The sequence below is a fragment of the Scyliorhinus torazame genome, chromosome 11 (genome assembly GCF_047496885.1).
Source record: "Scyliorhinus torazame isolate Kashiwa2021f chromosome 11, sScyTor2.1, whole genome shotgun sequence".
Taxonomy (NCBI): domain Eukaryota; kingdom Metazoa; phylum Chordata; class Chondrichthyes; order Carcharhiniformes; family Scyliorhinidae; genus Scyliorhinus; species Scyliorhinus torazame.
This window is the reverse complement of record NC_092717.1, coordinates 177059163-177079365: the sequence shown is the minus strand read 5'-3', so window position 1 is coordinate 177079365 and position 20203 is coordinate 177059163. Positions and strand designations below refer to the sequence as shown.

At 45.1% G+C, this 20203-nt stretch overlaps 1 protein-coding gene across 3 annotated transcripts in view; it reads right to left on the bottom strand.

Moving 5' to 3' along the window:
- The window catches only part of plekhf2 (pleckstrin homology domain containing, family F (with FYVE domain) member 2), a 69803-nt gene extending 49899 nt beyond the window's left edge, over positions 1-19904 (bottom strand). The window contains exons 1-2 of one of the 3 annotated variants that reach the window (XM_072468076.1): positions 19724-19904; positions 19106-19202 (exon numbers count right to left, since the gene is read on the bottom strand). The gene's annotated coding sequence lies outside the window, so the exon portion shown is untranslated. Of the gene's footprint in view, positions 1-18647; positions 18940-19105; positions 19203-19723 lie in introns of those variants that run through there. The other 2 variants (XM_072468075.1, XM_072468077.1) reach the window with 2 other exon arrangements.
- Positions 19905-20203: the final 299 nt, after the last annotated feature.

Sequence of the window (20203 nt, the reverse complement as noted above, 5' to 3'; positions counted from 1 at the left end):
GGCTTCTCAATTAATCAGGCGGACTGCACCACATCATCAGGCAAAGCGAAGGGTGGAGGGGTTTGCCTCCTCCTCAGCTCCTCCTGGTGCTTGGATGTGGCGACCCACTGCTCCCCGGACCTGGAATACATGACCGTGAAGTGCCGCCTATGCTACAAGAGTTCACTTCAGCAATTCTCACAGCGGTCTACATCCCACCCCAGGCAGAAGTGAAGAAGACGCTGGACGAACTGTACACCGTTATAAACATACGAAACAGAACACCCGGAGGCCTGGTTCATCGTGGCCGGAGACTTCAACAAGGCCAACCTCAAGAGTGTACTGCCAAAATTCCACCAGCATATCTCCTATCCCACCAGGGACGACAACACCCGTGGCCACTGCTACTCAAAATTCAAGAGCGCCTGCCATTCTTCCCCCGACCGCACTTTGGGAAATCAGACCATAAGACAGTGCTCCTTCTCCCAGCACACAAGCAGAAACTCAAGCGGGAGAATCCAGCTAAGAAGGTCGTGCACTGCTGTTCCGAGGAAACAGAAGAGCTCCTACGTGACTGCTTAGAGACAGTGGACTGGTCCATATTTAAGAACACAGTGACCAACTTAAATGAGTATGCCACCACCATCACAGACTTCATCAGCAAATGTGTGGATGACTGCGTGCCAAAGAAAGCAGTACGTACGTTCCCCAACTGGAAACCATGGCTCAATTGCAAGATTGACTCCCTACTGAAGAACAACCGGAAACCATGGCTCAATCGCGAGATTGACTCCCTACTGAAGAACAGGTCTGAGGGGTTCAAGTCAGGCGACCCTGACCTATACAAGAAACCCAGGTACGACCTCCGCAAAGCCATCCGAGATGCCACGAGAGAATATCAGACCAAGCTAGTGTCACAGACAGACTCTCGGCGGTTGTGGCAAGAACTAAACAGCATAACGGGCTACAAAGCGAAGCCAAACTATCTCCAGCAGCAGCGCACCCGTCCCCGATGAACTCAATGCATTGTATGGGGTGCTGTGCTCTGACTGTGAGATGTGGCAGGTCCGGGAGGCTTCCAGCGTCCCGGGTGGCTTCATCTGCAGAAAGTGCACCCAACTGGAGCTCCTCACAGACCGCATGGTTCGGTTGGAGCAGCAATTGGATGCACTTAGGAGCATGCAGGTGGCGGAAAGCGTCATAGATCGCAGTTATGTAAATGTGGTCACACCCAAGGTGCAGGCAGAGAAATGGGTGACCACCAGAAAGGGCAGGCAGTCAGTGCAGCAATCCCCTGTGGTTGTCCCCCTCTCGAACAGATATACCCCTTTGGATACTGTCGGGGGGGATAGCCTATCAGGGGAAAACAGCAGCAGCCAGAGCAGTGGCACCACGGCTGGCTCTGATGTTCAGAAGGGAGGGTCAAAGCGCAGAAGAGTAATAGTAATAGGGGACTCTATAGTCAGGGGCACAGATAGGCGCTTCTGTGGACGTGAAAGAGACTCCAGGATGGTATGTTGCCTCCCTGGTGCCAGGGTCCAGGATGTCTCCGAACGGGTAGAGGGAATCCTGAAGGGGGAGGGCAAACAGGCAGAGGTCGTTGTACATATTGGTACTAACGACATAGGCAGGAAGGGGCATGAGGTCCTGCAGCAGGAGTTCAGGGAGCTAGGCAGAAAGTTAAAGGACAGGACCTCGAGGGTTGTAATCTCGGGATTACTCCCTGTGCCACGTGCCAGTGAGGCTAGAAATAGGAAGATAGAGCAGACAAACACGTGGCTAAACAGCTGGTGTAGGAGGGAGGGTTTCCGTTTTCTGGACCACTGGGAGCTCTTCCGGGGCAGGTGTGACCTGTATAAGATGGACGGGTTGCATCTAAACCGGAGAGGCATAAATATCCTGGCCGCGAGGTTTGCTAGTGTCACACGGGAGGGTTTAAACTAGTATGGCAGGGGGGTGGGTACGGGAGCAATAGGTCAGAAGGTGAGAGCATTGAGGGAGAACTAGGGAATAGGGACAGTGTGGCTCTGAGGCAGAGCAGACGGGGAAAAGTTGCTGAACACAGCGGGTCTGGTGGCCTGAAGTGCCTATGTTTTAATGCAAGGAGCATTACGGGTAAGGCAGATGAACTTAGAGCTTGGATTACTACTTGGAACTATGATGTTATTGCCATTACAGAGACCTGGTTGAGGGAAGGGCAGGATTGGCAGCTAAACGTTCCAGGATTTAGATGTTTCAGGCGGGATAGAGGGGGATGTAAAAGGGGAGGCGGAGTTGCGCTACTTGTTCGGGAGAATATCACAGCTATACTGCGAGAGGACACCTCAGAGGGCAGTGAGGCTATATGGGTAGAGATCAGGAATAAGAAGGGTGCAGTCACAATGTTGGGGGTATACTACAGGCCTCCCAACAGCCAGCGGGAGATAGAGGAGCAGATAGGTAGACAGATTTTGGAAAAGAGTAAAAACAACAGGGTTGTGGTGATGGGAGACTTCAACTTCCCCAATATTGACTGGGACTCACTTAGTGCCAGGGGCTTAGACGGGGCGGAGTTTGTAAGGAGCATCCAGGAGGGCTTCTTAAAACAATATGTAGACAGTCCAACTAGGGAAGGGGCGGTACTGGACCTGGTATTGGGGAATGAGCCCGGCCAGGTGGTAGATGTTTCAGTAGGGGAGCATTTCGGTAACAGTGACCACAATTCAGTAAGTTTTAAAGTACTGGTGGACAAGGATAAGAGTGGTCCGAGGATGAATGTGCTAAATTGGGGGAAGGCTAATTATGACAATATTAGGTGGGAACTGAAGAACATAGATTGGGGGCGGATGTTTGAGGGCAAATCAACATCTGACATGTGGGAGGCTTTCAAGTGTCAGTTGAAGGGAATACAGGACAGGCATGTTCCTGTGAGGAAGAAAGATAAATACGGCAATTTTCGGGAACCTTGGATGACGAGTGATATTGTAGGCCTCGTCAAAAAGAAAAAGGAGGCATTTGTCAGGGCTAAAAGGCTGGGAACAGACGAAGCCTGTGTGGCATATAAGGAAAGTAGGAAGGAACTTAAGCAAGGAGTCAGGAGGGCTAGAAGGGGTCATGAAAAGTCATTGGCAAATAGGGTTAAGGAAAATCCCAAGGCTTTTTACACGTACATAAAAAGCAAGAGGGTAGCCAGGGAAAGGGTTGGCCCACTGAAGGATAGGCAAGGGAATCTATGTGTGGAGCCAGAGGAAATGGGCGAGGTACTAAATGAATACTTTGCATCAGTATTCACCAAAGAGAAGGAATTGGTAGATGTTGAGTCTGGAGAAGGGGGTGTAGATAGCCTGGGTCACATTGTGATCCAAAAAGACGAGGTGTTGGGTGTCTTAAAAAATATTAAGGTAGATAAGTCCCCAGGGCCTGATGGGATCTACCCCAGAATACTGAAGGAGGCTGGAGAGGAAATTGCTGAGGCCTTGACAGAAATCTTTGGATCCTCGCTGTCTTCAGGGGATGTCCCGGAGGACTGGAGAATAGCCAATGTTGTTCCTCTGTTTAAGAAGGGTAGCAAGGATAATCCCGGGAACTACAGGCCGGTGAGCCTTACTTCAGTGGTAGGGAAATTACTGGAGAGAATTCTTCGAGACAGGATCTACTCCCATTTGGAAGCAAATGGACGTATTAGTGAGAGGCAGCACGGTTTTGTGAAGGGGAGGTCGTGTCTCACTAACTTGATAGAGTTTTTCGAGGAGGTCACTAAGATGATTGATGCAGGTAGGGCAGTGGATGTTGTCTACATGGACTTCAGTAAGGCCTTTGACAAGGTCCCTCATGGTAGACTAGTACAAAAGGTGAAGTCACACGGGATCAGGGGTGAGCTGGCAAGGTGGATTCAGAACTGGCTAGGCCATAGAAGGCAGAGGGTAGCAATGGAGGGATGCTTTTCTAATTGGAGGGCTGTGACCAGTGGTGTTCCACAGGGATCAGTGCTGGGACCTTTGCTGTTTGTAGTATATATAAATGATTTGGAGGAAAATGTAACTGGTCTGATTAGTAAGTTTGCAGACGACACAAAGGTTGGTGGAATTGCGGATAGCGATGAGGACTGTCTGAGGATACAGCAGGATTTAGATTGTCTGGAGACTTGGGCGGAGAGATGGCAGATGGAGTTTAATCCGGACAAATGTGAGGTAATGCATTTTGGAAGGGCTAATGCAGGTAGGGAATATACAGTAAATGGTAGAACCCTCAAGAGTATTGAAAGTCAAAGAGATCTAGGAGTACAGGTCCACAGGTCATTGAAAGGGGCAACACAGGTGGAGAAGGTAGTCAAGAAGGCATACGGCATGCTTGCCTTCATTGGACGGGGCATTGAGTATAAGAATTGGCAAGTCATGTTGCAGCTGTATAGAACCTTAGTTAGGCCACACTTGGAGTATAGTGTTCAATTCTGGTCGCCACACTACCAGAAGGATGTGGAGGCTTTAGAGAGGGTGCAGAAGAGATTTACCAGAATGTTGCCTGGTATGGAGGGCATAAGCTATGAGGAGCGATTGAATAAACTCGGTTTGTTCTCTCTGGAACGAAGGAGGTTGAGGGGCGACCTGATAGAGGTCTACAAAATTATGAGGGGCATAGACAGAGTGGATAGTCAGAGGCTTTTCCCCAGGGTAGAGGGGTCAATTACTAGGGGGCATAGGTTTAAGGTGAGGGGGGCAAGGTTTAGAGTAGATGTACGAGGCAAGTTTTTTACGCAGAGGGTAGTGGGTGCCTGGAACTCGCTACCGGAGGAGGTAGTGGAAGCAGGGACGATAGGGACATTTAAGGGGCATCTTGACAAATATATGAATAGGATGGGAATAGAAGGATACGGACCCAGGAAGTGTAGAAGATTGTAGTTTAGTCGGGCAGTATGGTCGGCGCGGGCTTGGAGGGCCGAAGGGCCTGTTCCTGTGCTGTACATTTCTTTGTTCTTTGTTCTTTGTATGCTCGGTTCGAGAAGAAAACCAATGATCCGCTGTTGAGTGTCCCATAACACACCCATACCCACCATCACAGCTTCCGAAGTCAGATCGGCTTTCCTGAAAGTGAACCCTTGGAAGGTGACGGGATCCCTGGTCGTGCACTCAGAGCCTGTGCGGACCAGCTGGCAGATGTTTGCAGACATCTTTAGCCTGTCCCTACTCCACCCTGCGGTCCCCACCTGCTTCAAGAAGATCACCATCATTCCGGTGCTAAAGAAGAACCAAGCAACGTGCCTCAATGACTACCATTCGGTGGCTCTGACTTCAGTCATAATTAAGTGCTTCGAGAGGTTGGTCATGAAGCGCATCACCTCCACACTCCCAGAATGCCTTGATCCACTGCAATTCGCATACCGCAGCAACCAGTCCACAGCAGACGCCATCTCCCTGGCCTTCAACTCATCCCTACAGCATCTCAACAACAAGGACTCCTGCATCAGACTCCTATTTATTGACTACAGCTCCGCCTTCAACACCATAATCCCAGCCAAGCTCACATCAAAGCTCCAAAGCCTAGGACTTGGCTCCTCACTCTGCAACTGGATCCTCGTCTTTCTAACCCACAGATCACAATCAGTAAGAATAAACAATAACACCTCCTCCACAATAGCTCTCAATACCGGGGCCCCATAAGACTGCGTACTTAGCCCCCTACTATACTCCCTGTGCACACATGACTGCGTGGCAAAATTTGGTTCCAACTCCATCTACAAGTTTGCTGATGATACGACCATAGTGGGCCAGATCTCGAATGATGATGAGTCAGAATACAGGAGAGAGATTGAAAACTTAGTGGAGTGGTGCAGCGACAATTATCCATCCCTCAATGCAAGCAAAACTAAAGAGCTGGTCATTGACTTCAGGAAGAAAAGTACCGTACACACCACTGTCAGCATCAACGGGGCCGAGGTGGGGATGGTTAGCAGTTTCAAATTCCTAGGGGTATACATCTCCAAAAATTTGTCCTGGTCTACCCACATCGATGCTACCACCAAGAAAGCACAACAGCACCTATACGTCCTCAGGAAAAAAAATTATTTTGGCATGTCCACATTAACTCTTACCAACTTTTACAGATGCACCATAGAAAGCATTCTATCTGGCTGCATCTCAGCCTGGTATGGCAACTGCTCGGCCCAAGACCGCAAGAAACAAAGCGCAGCATGTGGCGCAGTGGATAGCACTGGGACTGCGGTGCCGAGGATCCGGGCTCGAATCCCGGCCCTGGATCACTGTCCGTGTAGAGTTTGCACATTCGCCCCATGTCTGCATGGGTTTCAGCCCCACAACCCAAAGATGTGCAGGTTAGGTGGATTGGCGATGCTAAATTTCCCCTTAATTGGAAAATAAATAATAATTGGGTACTCTAAATTTATTTTTAAAAAGACTGCAAGAAACTTCAGAGTCGTCAACACATCTCAGTCCATCACACAAACTGCCTCCCATCCATTGACTCCATGTACACCTCCTGCTGCCTGAGGAAAGCCGGCAGCATAATCAAAGACCCCTCCCACCCGGCTTACTCACTCTTCCAACTTCTTCCATCAGACAGGAGATACAAAAGTCTGAGAACACGCACGAACAGACTCAAATCCAGCATCTTCCCCGCTGTTACCAGACTCCTAAACGACCCTTGTATGGACTGACCTCATTAACACTACACCCCTGTATGCTTCACCCGATGCCGGTGTTATATTGTTATGTAGTTACATTGTGTACCTTGTGTTGCCCTATGATGTATTTTCTTTAATTTCCTTTCTTTTTGTGTACTTAATGATCTGTTGAGCTGCTCGCTGAGCTGAAAAACAGGGGCAGCACAGTAGCACAAGTGGCTAGCACTGTGGCTTCACAGCGCCAGGGTCCCAGGTTCGATTTCCCGCTAGGTCACAGTCTGTGCAGAGTCTGCACATTCTCCCAGTGCCTGCGTGGGTTCCTCCGGGTGCTCCGGTTTCTTCCCACAGTCCAGACGTGCAGGTTAGGTGGATTGGACATGCTAAAATTGCCATTAGTGTCCAAAAACGGTTAGGAGGGGTTATTGGGTTACGGGGATAGGGTGAAAATGAGGGCTTAAGTGGGTCGGTGGGCCGAATGGCCTCTTTCTGCACTATGTTCTATGTTACTCAGAGGAAGCCGAGAAACTGATGTGCCCTCAGTTTCTCAAAATTGAAGATTCACCCAGGCAGAGCATTCTGTTTTACGCGTAAGCATGCAAGAAATGAACTAGATATCTAACTCTTGGGCATTTATTGCAGCTCTCCCAAAGAACACAAAATTGATATTAATTTCTACTAAAGAGACGTTTGCTACTGTTAAACATTTTCTGTACATCTACTATGTATGATTTGGGAAAGAGATTGTGTCGGCTTTATGGAGCTTTGCATGAAACACCGTCCATCCCAATATTGGAATAATATAAATCCATGAAAAAGGTACAGCCAAGACAAAGAATGGTACTGGTGATAAGTTATAGGGATATAAAGACTTTGAAAAGTTTGGGCTTTTTTCATTGGAACAGAAAGACTAAGAGTCGAATCAAGGGTTTCAAAATCATGAGAATGTGTGATATTAATCATGAAAGATTGTTTCTACTGGTTCATTATCAACAAAAGTGCACATTCTAGTTTATTACCAACAAAATATGGGGAAAGTTTCAGAAAGATTCTCCGCACCTCCCCCCCCCCCCCCCCCACACACACACCCCCACACACACACCCCCACACACACACCCCCACACACACACCCCCACACACACACCCCCACACACACACCCCCACACACACACCCCCACACACACACCCCCACACACACACCCCCCCACACACACCCCCCCACACACACCCCCCCACACACACACCCCCACACACACACCCCCACACACACACCCCCACACACACACCCCCACACACACACCCCCACACACACACCCCCACACACACACCCCCACACACACACCCCCACACACACACCCCCACACACACACCCCCACACACACACCCCCACACACACACCCCCACACACACACCCCCACACACACACCCCCACACACACACCCCCACACACACACCCCCACACACACACCCCCACACCCCCACACACACACACACACCCCCACACACACACCCACACACACACACACACACACACACACACACACACACACACACACAATCACCTGAGCCCACATGCACGCACACTGGCCATATCAGAACACAGAATACTGAGGCAAAATATGCAGTATTTATTCAATAATTTGAACCATAGTATTTGCAAACCAAATACAAAAGATACAGGGAATAAAAGCATAAAATAATGGAAACACACTTCACTCAGCATCTGCAAAGAATAATGTAGGGCAACATTTTAAATGTGTATATAAATTAATCAAGGTTTTTGCTGGGCTTCCTGATTTCACTGCCCATTTAATTTTCCCATTTACATGAATTTCTGAACCCAAGTAATTACTGTAAATTCAAAATGGTACTGATCAATAGAAGGAATGTGCAGTCAGCTTAACACCACCCAGCCAACCCCAGGAAAATTTATCTAACCAATATCCATTGGTTTCTTCCTGTCAAATAATCTCTGATCCATCCCCAAGATTTTTTCTAAATACCAAAAGCTTGACTTTGACTTCATATACTTTCAAGCAGAACTCTATCTCACATATTTTAGAAGCTTTCTATATTCCACTTACACCCTTCATTAGAATTGAAAAGGAATTAGATAGAGCCAGTTAAGGTGCTACCACGAGCATAAATCCTTCCATGCTGAAGTTTATGATTCTCCACATATACATAACAACGGTAGCAGAAAAATGTTCCACAAATACCCTTGATCATTCTTCCCACAATTGACTCCCAGTTTTAGTTCGAACAGTGCCAAGTTGCAGCAGTCTATATAGAAAGTACAAATTCAATTGAAGAACAGCTTCAGGCTATGAGCAAACTTACGGAAAGACTAAATTTGGCCAATGATATGGGTCACTATCTTTCGATGAGACTCTAAAAAGATGTAAAGCAGTGCGTTTCAAATGTAGTGTGTTTCAGTTCACACACAAGTTCCATGCCATCTCCGAATTGATTGTACAAGATTTTCATCTACAATCTGTAACAGAACACAATTATCTCAAGAACACATGACAATGCCATCTTCTAGCTTTCATCATGCACTGATATTGCTGTTCTCACTGCAAACACACTACGGGAGATATTAATCAGTCTATCCAAACCAACAGTGCAAGAAATATGCAGTCTTTATTCAAGAATTTGAGCCATTAATCAGAGAAAAATAAGAAATTGGTGCTTGCTTATTGTTTTCATGCTCTCTTCATCTTACGTTACTTAACAATAGGTTGCACAAGAAATGTCAATTTGCAAAATTTCTACATTCCCTACAGACGAAGAACGTACTTTTGCAGAGGTTTCAAGCCATCATTTGAGCTGCCTTCAATGACTAGCTGTAATTACTGCTCAGTATTGTGAACCAATATTAAATTAACTAACTTGGACAATTTCAACACGTATCGAGGTACTGTAACATGTTACTTGGTCTCTGAACCGTGCAATAGAAATCTTGAATACAAGTAGACCATAAATCTAGATACTAATGTTTCCCCAGGGCTCACACTGATTGCATGGAAAAATTGGTCACTTTAGGTCATAGATGAATATGTACTTGTCCATGAGAGCTGATGAGAACTCAAATTGTCATAGAACATACAGTGTAGGAGGCCATTCGGCCCATTGAGTCTGCACCGACCCACTCAAGCCCTCACTTCCACCCTATCCCCGTAACCCAATAACCCTCCTAAACTTTTTGGACACCAAGGGCAATTTAGCATGGCCAATCCACCCAAGTCATGTTATTACGAAACCTGTAAAAATTGACCTATATTCTCCAGAGTTTAGCAAAACGAGGGGTGATCTCACTAGGACGTGTAAATTTCTGAAGGCTTGACAGGGTAGATGCTCAGAGTCTGTTTTTCTTAGCTGGAGTGTGTAGAACTATAAGTCACAATCTCAGAATATAGGGAGCCGCCAATTAGCACAGAGGTGAGGAGAAGTTTCTTCATTCAGAGGGCTGTGAATCTTTAGAATTCTCTAGACCAGTGGACCATAGATACCCTATCAATGAGTACACTCGAAACAAAATGGACAGATTTTTGGGTGATATAATAATAATCTTTGTCACAAGTAGGCTTACATTAACACTGCAAAGACGTTACTGAGAAAATCCCCTAGTCGCCACATTCCAGCGCCTGTTCGGGTACACGGAAGGAGAATTCAGAATGTCCAATTCACCTAACAGCACGTCTTTCGGGACTTGTGGGGGGAAACCGGAGCATCCCGGAGGAAACCCAGGTAGACACGGGGAGAACGTGCAGACTCCGCACAGATAGTGACCCAAGGGAATCGAACCTGGGACCCTGGAGCTGTGCAGCAATAGTGCTAACCATTGTGCACCCGATATGGAGACAGGGAGGGAAAAAGTTGATGTAGCAGATAAACCATGAACGTATTGAATGGCAGAGCAAGCTAGAGGGGAAATACTGCATCCTCCTGCTCCGAGCGCTTATGTTTAAAATGATTGCATGCCGACAAAATGTATTCAAATCACTTAAACTGGTGATCAAATCAAGTGGCATTACCATTTCTAGTCTCTGAGGATAGCTATGTATCATAGAATTTACAGTGCAGAAGGAGGCCATTCGGCCCATCGAGTCTGCACCGGCTCTTGGAAAGAGCACCCTACCCAAAGTCAACACCTCCACCCTATCCCCATAACCCAGTAACCCCACCCAACACTAAGGGCAATTTTGGACACTAAGGGCAATTTATCATGGCCAATCCACCTAACCTGCACATCTTTAGACTGTGGGAGGAAACCGGAGCACCCGGAGGAAACCCACGCACACACGGGGAGGACGTGCAGACTCCGCACAGACAGTGACCCAAGCCGGAATCGAACCTGGGACCCTGGAGCTGTGAAGCAATTGTGCTATCCACAAGGCTACCGTGCTGCCCCATTACATTCAGGAACAGACTATTGAAAGGAGAGATAGAAATCGATGTGCTGAACTATCACAGAAGTAGGGTGCAATAGCTCATGCAAACACAATGAATGCAAAGGCTCGCTTTCAGTTGGAATAATTCAGTTATTAGAAAACTAAACTAAACATTGACTGCAACTACATATTGAATTGAAAACTGTATAAAACTGAACATTTCTTAACTGTAATGAAGGCAAAATAGGGCCTTTCACTGAAATAAAATGTGTTCAGGCTTTGATTATAATTAAGAGAGAGCCTGCCAATTATCTTGTTTCCCCTAATGTAACATATGTAAATTATAAATTTTAGCTCTAGGTTTTAAGTGAGGCTCGGACCGTCAAATTTAAAATACTGATGAAACTACACAAATGATTTTATAGATATATTTTACGTTCAAAATAAGTTGGAACATTACAAATTTTGGTAGAGAACAAATAACAAACAATATGATCTGGATGATCCCTGAACAATCTGATTGGTTAATTTGTCCCACTTCCTGCTCAAAGAATAAATTTGCATGTCACCCAATCAACCGGAAGAAATGTGCTTGAGATTGAATAAACCTGCATATCATCCATTAACAAAAACTTGTAGCACAGATTAATTGAACAATTAGCCTAATTGTTAACCAAAATATAAGTCAATGCATACTATACTCAGAAGAATGTGTACACCGTGTCTGCATCTGCCGATCAATATTTTCTATGCCGCATTGCCCGTTACATTTAAATAATGTACAAAAATAAAGCAAATCATGTACAATCTATTCCTGCCTCAAGTGAGAATGTTTAAGACCCTTTGAGTAATCTTGGCAAGCAGAACTTAAATTTGTGGCTTCATGGGAAAGGCTCCTCTAGCAGAATACCACAGTGCTCCTCCTTATAAAACTGCACATCATCCATCTTAACTTAAACAACTCCACAGGAATCCATGTGCAAATAAATAAATACACAGTATAATACAAATATACATGTTAGCTGAAGTGACCATTTCACTATATTAGAGAGAATTAAAGTGGCTTGTAACTTACTTATAGATAGGGGAGTAATGACGGTTAAATTATAAATCTAAGCTCTTGAAATTGGTGAGAATTTCCACTTCAAAATGAACATACAAATGTATCAGAATTAGTTCCTTTATCCAGCAATCCCATAAACAAATAGTCTAAAACGCAGAGTCAAACCACTGAAGATTTGAACATTTTCAGAATGGTTTTGAGGAAGTAATATTCCCCTTTTCATGTTGGAACACATTTTTGTCATGAGAAATGTCTCAAAATATGCCTTATCTGCATAACAGATTTGAGAATTTTAATTCAAATTTGATGGGGTTTCTAAAAATTGGTTTACATAGAACATAGAAAAATACAGCACAGGCCCTTCGGCCCACGATGTTGTTTAAATGGTTAAAATTAGTACCCAAAGTATCTTTTTTGACTGCATAAGTTTAGATTTCTCTCACCGCTGTGCACTACCTTCTCAGGATAGTGTCTTGCACACATCCATATTCGGGGCTCCATGAATGCCTTATAAGTTAAGGGAAGTTTGAAGTTTGTTGATAATTGCACAACATTCAGTGCCATTCGCAACACCTCAGATACTAACGCAGTCTGTGACCATTTGCAGCAAGAGCGGAACATTCAGGCTTGGGCTGATAAGTGACAAAAGGCTTTCACACAGCACAATGACCATGTCCAAACTCCATCTCCCGTGACATTCAATTGCATTACCATCACTGAATGCCTCATTAACAACCTGGGGTTACTACTGACCAAAAACTGAACTGTTTTTGGCATGTGGCTACAGGAGTAAGAGAGGCTGGGAATTCTGAAGTGAGTAATTTACCTCCTGACTCTCCAAAGCCTGTCTACTACCTACAAGGCACAAGTCAGAAGTGAGATTGAATACTGCCCACTTGCCTGGATGAGTGTTGCTGCAACAGCACTCAGGAAGCTGGACATTAGCCAGGACTAGGCAGCCCGCTTCATCGGCACCCCATCCACCAACCTAAATATTCAATGTGTCCAGCACCAATGCACAGTGGTATCAGTGTGTACTACATACAAGATGCACTACAGCAATTCACCAGGGCTCCTTTGACAGCACCTCCAAACCGGCCATCACAAGGAAAGGTAAGGGCAGATGATGATTGGGGACACCATTAAATGCAAGCCACCACCCCCCCCCCCCCCCCCCAACCACACATCATCCTGACTTAACCATAACCATACGGTGGGCGGTTCCTTCAATATTGCTGGATCACAATTCTAGCTCCCTTTCTAACAGTACAATGAGTGTACCTACACTCTATAGCTTGCAGTGCTTCAAGGCACTAGCTCATTAACTCCTAGTCAAGGGCATTTGCAGTTGAACAACAAATGCTGGCCTTGACAGTTACATGCGCATCCCATGAATTAATTTAAAAATTGTCACAGTTCCCTTCACTACAAGTAATTACACTTAAAATAGCTGGTTCAGGGGCAGCACGGTGGCACACTGCTGCCTCACGGTGCCGAGGTCTCAGGTTCGATCCCGGCTCTGGGTCGCTGTCCGTGTGGAGTTTGCACATTCTCCCCGTGTTCGCGTGGGTTTCGCCCCACAACCCAAAAGATGTGCAGGGCAGGTGGATTGGCCACGCTAAATTGCCCCTTATTGGAAAAAATGAATTGGGTATTCTAAATTCAAAAAGAATAGCTGGTTCTAAATTGCTTTCATGGCATCCTGAGCTCATGAAAGATGCTATACAAATGCAAGTCTTCCCTGTACAAAACATTTTTTTATTGCTGATGGGCATAATTGCATTTTCAATCCCATTAAGGGCTGCAGGAGATTTCTGATGTGCTATTTAATGTGAATAAGCTGATTTATAGACGGATAGATAGTAAAACTAATGATGTAATATAGGAGATTTCTTTATATACCAAAATATTGTGGCTTTGAAAACTATATATAAAGCAAACAGATTTTTTAATATGCAACAGCTCTATTTTTACTGGCAAACTGATCAATCCTAAAACATGAACTTTCTTGGTTGGTGCCAGTTTAATTGTTTTATAAATAAACTAATCTCTTGGGCAAGTTAAATGCCTGTTCATGTGTGCACGAATCATTCATCCAAGCTTGCAGATTACTAGTCCAGTATCATAACCACTATTCCTCGTATGCATGATCGACATCTTATCACTAAATATTGCACATGTATAAAATAATATCTGAGAAATGAGATGTAAATATAAAGCTACTTCACACAACCTGCTTGAAGTATGAACCTGTATGGAATTAGCTTGGATCAAAATACCACTCAATTGATAATGACAGTGCATAATTATGTCTAACATTGAAACTCAGACCAGGAATATAGTCAAGTTAAATTTAAAGTTGCACTTCTACTCTAATCTGGCTTTTACAGGCCATTGAAACATTAATTTGCATGCGGCCATGTGGCAATTAATGAATTTATAACTCAACGATCCAAAATGAACGGTGAGGAAACAGAAGGGAAGCAAATAAAAGAAACGGCACCAATAATCTCACAGATCAGAAACAGAACCATTTTCAACATTAGGGATTAACAGATTTAATAATCTTTTAGTGTAACAAGTAGTCTTACATTAACACTGCAAGGAAGTTATTGTGTAAATCCCCTAGTCGCCAAACTCCTACGCCTGTTCGGGTACACCAAATGTCCAATTCGCCTAACAAGCACGTCTTCGGGACTTGTGGGAGAAACCGGAGCACCCAGAGTAAAACCACAGACATGGGGGAAGAACGTGCAAACTCCACACAGTGACCCAAGGCGGGGATCAAACCCGGGTCCCTGGCGCTGTGAAGCAACAGTGCTCCTGTGCCACCTCTTTTTGGCGTACATAATAACATTTTGACCAAGGATTGTAGGTATTAACACCAGAGCAAGGTTATTCTGCAATGACTCAATGTCAGAAGACTTAACATACGTCATTGGTTTAATAAGTCTCAAACTTAATCCAGTTCTATTGTTTCACTCAATCCCACAAACACACAACACATGAAAAAACTTGTAGCAAAAGAGTAATAATCACCCAATCCAGAGCAAGGCACATTATTCCTATCTTTGACTATTTCAACTCTATTTAGGCTTAAGTTACAATATAAAGTCAGATGTCTTTTATGAGGCCAGAAATGTCATATCAAGGCCTATAGAACAGCTATATTCAACCACAATGTGCCTGCCAAGTCTCTCAAGCACTCCTTAGTACAAATAGCACTCAATCACTTTGTAATGTCCGTGCCGTGTCCAAGTATAACCAAAAAAATAAATGGTTTGTGGAGAAATGTAGCGGAGATGCAAATTAGGATGGCCTTAGTTATCAGACTGCGCAAGAGATTGGTCAGTGGGGAGGACAGAAAATTAGGCACACCTGTGAGTTTGGAGGAGGGTGTGACGAGATTTCAGAATATGGGAGATTTATTGGAGGAGACATATGGGTAGAAAGAGACCATGGAGTGGGGTTAGAAGATTGGGGTTAGGGAGGATGGAGAAAACAAAGAGGTTGCAATCAAGCTCCGTGGACATGTTGTCCATTACTTCCTGTAGAGTTTAGACCAAAACACAAAACAGCATGAATGGGAGGAATCCAATCTTTACATCTTCGGACTGTGGGAGGAAATTGGAGCACCCAGAGGAAACACACGCAGACACTGGGAGAACGTGCAAACTCCACAGTCACAGAATAATAGTGCAGAAGAGGCCCTTTGGTCCATCAAATCTGCGTTGATGCATGAAAGACACCTGACTTACCTAACCCCATTTGCCAGCACTTGGCCCATAGCCTTGAATGTTAGGGTGTGCCAAGTGCTCATCCAGGTACTTTTTAAAAGGATGCAAGGCAACCCGCTTCTACCACCCTCTCAGGTAGTGCATTCCAGACGTCACCATCCTCTGGGTCGGATTCGAACCCAGGTCCCTGGCGCTGTGAGGCAACAGTGCTAGTCACTGTGCTGACTGCCCACCCAAGAGCCTTCTCCCATTTTTAATGAACCCAATCCTGATTTCACGAAGAAATATATAAAAGCAATGATGACTAATGTGGTGGCAGCCATGCTGTTGGAGCAGAATTGGTGGAAAATCACATCCATTTTATGTCCCAAAAATACAGAAAAAACACATGCTATCTCTTACTCAAAGTAGCCAATAACCAGTGCAAGGATGACTAATCAGGTCCATTATAAATTGACTTTGACATCCTTGTCAATTCTGCAGCGGGGATGGGGAGAAGGGAGAAATGGCTAGAAAAAGAAAGCTTTCCGCAATAGTTGTGTAAAAGTTACTGTCGCGCAAGTTACATGGTTGACAAGATATGTCAAATGGCATGAAACAAGAAAAATGACTGTGGCTGAGACGAGTCACCACAGTCCAAGGAAAACATTATTTGGCCTAACCAGCTCCAGCAGGCTCAATGACCTTCAATCTTTCACAATGTCACATTACCTGATGACGTTTCTACACTCTTCAGTTCAATTTACAACCTCTTTAATAATAAAACAACTCACTCCAGTCAACAACAAAACTTGTATAACATCCAGGCTTTGGCTGGCAAGTAGCCAGTCGCATTTACAGCATAGTGCCAGGGAACAACAAAAGGGAGCCCAGTAAACACTCCTCGACTTAATGGCACCATCACCAACAAATCTCCCTCCATCTGCAATTTGGGAAGCAAGGCAACCATTTAATATCCAAAGTTTTTTCATAACTTTCAAATTCTTTCTGACATTGCAGCCTAATGTTCACATGGAAGCAATGCAAACCCATTTGACACAGACTATTCTGTACGAGTAGAGCGTCATAATTGAGCTTGGGATAAGCCATGTCCACAACCCACTAATCTGATTTTCATCACATGCATAGACATCATTTGTGACTGCCATGTACTTTCCTTCATCAACCCTTTGGCCTAACGCCGTTTGACACTTGGATCATTGTGTTGGGTGGGGTTACTGGGTTATGGGAATAGGGTGGAGGTGTTGACCTTGGGTAGGGTGCTCTTTCCAAGAGCCGGTGCAGACTCGATGGGCCAAATAGCCTCCTTCTGCACTGTAAATTCTATGATAATCTATGATTCCAGTGACTTGCCAAAGTAATCCGCCTTCAAGGCATGGGCTTTAAAATAGAAAATATTCCAAATCAGTTCATGGAGGGATAAGGAAAAAAATAATGATCGATAAGGGGATAGATACTGAGCCATACGGGCTGAAATTAAGATTATAGATATATTGAAGGATAAGCACCAGTGGCCCATTTCTGTGCTGCAATTTCTACATATTTATTTATGCTATTAAAATTTTAGACAGTTATCCTGAATTCTCATAGGAAAAATGATTCAACTTCTCCCAAAGTTTGCTTTCTAATGATGCAAATAAATTTTATGCATGATCCATATAGTACTTCAGGGGTAGACAAAACACACAATGTAGCTTAACTAATATTAAAATTACTTATTCATCACGACACAAACCATTCTCCACAAGCAAAGCATTCTTTTCTTAAGCACAACAATCCAGAACGAAAAACTTAAGAAAGTAAACTTAAATTAGAAATGTTGCATGTACAGACCTCAATCTCAAATGACTAACTCTTGACATTGTAAACGTATACAAAGCATTATCCAGAAACGTCCCAAGGTTTATTGAATAAAGTCACTATCATATCAGTCAAGCTTCAAATAACCATCAAGTTTATATTATTTTTTAAATATTTAGAGTACCCAATTATGTTTTTTCCAATTAAGAGGCAATTTAGCTTGGCCAATCCACCTACCCTGCACATCTTTGGGTTGTGACGGTGAAACCCATGCAGACACGGGGAGAATGTGCAAAATCCACACGGGCAGTGACCCAGGGCCGGGATTCGAACCCGAGCCCTCAGTGCCATAGTCTCTGTGCTAACCACGGCGCCACGTGCCACCCTAACCATCAAGATTAATAGCGCCATCAACTCGAACAGCTCAGTAAACAAAAGATTATTCACACTGAAGTGCACATATATTGCTCCAACGCAATTTAAAATGTTTCATGCGACTTTGAGTAAAATGCCAATTGAGACAAAGTAACAGTGATCTTCACTCGTAATGGGCTTTGAATAAAATTACAATCTCCTCAATAAGCTATTCCAAAAACACTGCTGCAATTAGGAGTACTGCAAGATAAATGCATTAATTCTTTTAATTTTTTATTCGTTCATGGGCATCGCAGGTTGGACCAGCATTTATTGCCCATCCCTAATTGCCCTTGCAGTTAAGAGTCAACCACATGTAGGCCAGACCAGTTGAGGATGAATTTCCTTACCTAAAGGACATTAGTGATGCCTTTTTATGACAATCAAAATTGGTTTCGTGGCATTAGACTTTTAATTCCAGAATTTTATTTAATTCAAATTTCAGTGGCAGGATTTAAACCTCAGTCCCCAGAGCATTACTCTAGGTCTCTGGTTTTCTACTCCAGTGACAATACCACCTTCCCCTATCAAGATAATTATAAATTGGCTTCTTACGACCATTTAAAAGTTAACCCTGAGCACACGGGAACAGGAGTAGGGCATTCAAACCCTCAAATATGTTCTGCCACTCAATGGCTGATTCCTACCTGGACTCCATTTACCCGCCTTTTAATACTCCTTTGTTACTCTCGGGACCCGTATCCGACAAGAACCTCTTGATCGGTCTTGACAGATTCAATTAACCCAGCGCCCACAGTCTTTTGAAGGAGATAATTTCAAATTTGCACCACCCTTTGTATGAAGTGTTTTCTACTTTCAGCCCTGCGAACTTAAACTAATGCTGGCTGCAGTGCGGGTTTCGATGAGGACGGATTAAACAGGATAGAAATTTGGAGGAGTGGCATTCTGCCTGAGGTGCGAAAACTAATTTGTACTGTTGGTCCTGCATATCTTGAACTGACAGATCGAAGAATTTAAACACTGGATCTTGTTGACAATACGCAATTTGCGTGTCAATTTTACACACACACACAAACAAGTGTTCAATCCAAGCAACTCCAGTGTGCGACCGACAAATCCAAGCCCAGCCAAAAGCTCACATTACCAGTCCGACCAGAGGCACACGCCCAGAAACCTCAACTTGGGAAAACAACTTGTTGCTACGGCTTTTTTTTTTCTCGCAAAAAGTCAACGCCTGCGACCTGAAAGTATGAATAACTTAGTGTCAAGAGGACAACATCGCGAAGTGAAACCCGAGGAACAGAAAGTGGCATTTTAAGAACGCCAGCTTTGAAGCGCTTCTTTTTTAAAAAAACATTGAAATTACAAACACAAGGCGACAGACATGTCAAACGGAGGAGTCCCCCCACCCTCCCTTCCCGGGACCACTACGGCGACCTCCCAGGCCGCCCCCTTCCTGCCCCCGCTCCGGGGCAGCCACCCTGCCCCAGGCTGCCGGAGCGCCCGCGCTGCTCCGGATTGTTTTTTTAGTCGTTGAGACGGACAAACACAGACAAAGTTCCAAGGCGACCGTCTTGAACTCTCGGTGAGTGCAGCGGCTGGACGTTACCGCCCGGCCGGCCGGCACTCCTCTCCCCGCCCTGCGCTAACTTCCCGGGGCTTCAGCAGTCGCTCTTTTCACTTCAACCAACAAACAGCCCCGGGGGGGTGGGGGGACTTGCAACTTCCACAAACCGCCACCGCCGACTTTCCTCTCGCTCACCATTGAGTTTGACAGGCGTTAAGCTCGGGGTGCAGTTTATTTCAGCCTGAGGTGAATGGAGGTCGCCTCCTCAAGCTCCTCTCCTAAAGTTTTGCTTGCCCGCCGTCCTGCCTCTCGCTCTCTTTCCTCAGTGAATCGCAATATGGCGCCGACGGGATTGGCCTCAGGATCGCGAGCGCCCCGGCGTCGCTCGCAACGGCCACACGCACAATCCAGGCGCGCGTTGACGTCAGCACGCCCGTACAGGCGAAGGCCTCGAGCGAGGGAATCCCCGCGCACCACGTGAGAAGGAGGTTACTTCACTGGTGCATCTTCAGTTACTTCACTGGTGCAGACCGCTGCCAGTCATAGCTTGAAACCACACGCCACAGCACCCTGCATTTGGATGACACCTTCAGCATTCGGCTGACTGCAATCGGAACAACAAAATAACACAGAACCACAAAAGATAACAATAATGACAACCCTGTGGTCTCAAAA